Here is a 1,244-nt window from a genome sequence, read left to right as displayed (position 1 = left end):
AACTATTTAGCGGACGAGGTTCAACCAAGAATCATTTTAAAGATAATTTTATAAGCTTTCACATTATTTCTATACATTTTTCGCCTCAGACAAGTCAGAAGTAAGCTATTTACAAAAACGTACTCAGAAACACATATAATAAACGTTTTTCAGCTGTATCTCCGTAAATATTACCCATATACAAATAAACAAAAAACCAAAATGCAGAGAATTTAATAACCTTTCATTTTGATAAGAACTATTTTTAGCGTAGAAGTAGCCGTATACAAGATCTGAACGTTAATTTCCATATAATGAATAGTTTCTGAGATATTAGCAAAAAAACTGTTTTTATCCGACATTTTTTCAAAATGGCGCAGCCGGCTATGCGCCCACGCATGGAGACTTTTGATATGTTAAAAAGTACGCTATTAAAAGCCTATATATAAAAATTCAGCTATTCAGCAATTATTTCCTTATTATCGCCAAAAAATATCTAGTTTGACTGGGCTACTTGAAGACATCAGAGATATCAACATATTTTTTCGATCGTTTTTTTAGGAGACACGGTGGCATCCCGTGCCATAGTGTATGCGCAAGCTCACTTCATGTATGACTATTCATTGTCTGATTCATATATAGCATACATGAAGCACTTTCAGCAATAAATAATATTACCACTGAGACTGTTCAAACTATAAAATTATAAAAGCTCATTTTATAATCTGTTTATTTCTTATTTATAAATTTTTTTTTATCGATTAATTTGACAACCAGTGTTCAAAATTGCTCCGAAATAGTCAAAATATTTTAAATAAAATGATAAAGAATATAACTTAAAATAAATCATAGTAAATCTAAAAAAAATCTCTCTTTCTGTTTCTTATAACACATAAAATTAATTTAATGTAAGAAATACATTTATATACATAAATATATAATATATTTTTTTATATTTTGCAGGACGGACCGTTTTTGATAATTCGTTTGATAATGATAATCCATTATCAAATAATTGATAACTTTATTATATTTTTCACGTGCAAGAACATATTAGTGATATTGCTATACTTGTATCGACTTTATGCAATACGTACCGAAAACAAGAGCAAGCGAAACAAGAAATCTAACAAAATAAATATATCAAATATCAGTATTATTTCCCGAGATGACACATACAAAGACATAAAAATGAGAACTTTGTGAGATAATAGTAAATATAAGATTCAATCTAATAAGGACATTGAAGCAAATTACATTGAGAC

The sequence above is a fragment of the Wasmannia auropunctata genome, unplaced genomic scaffold (assembly GCF_000956235.1).
Source record: "Wasmannia auropunctata unplaced genomic scaffold, wasmannia.A_1.0 LD336103.1, whole genome shotgun sequence".
In the NCBI taxonomy this organism is placed as follows: Eukaryota; Metazoa; Arthropoda; class Insecta; order Hymenoptera; family Formicidae; genus Wasmannia; species Wasmannia auropunctata.
Note: the sequence above shows the minus strand (reverse complement) of the source record.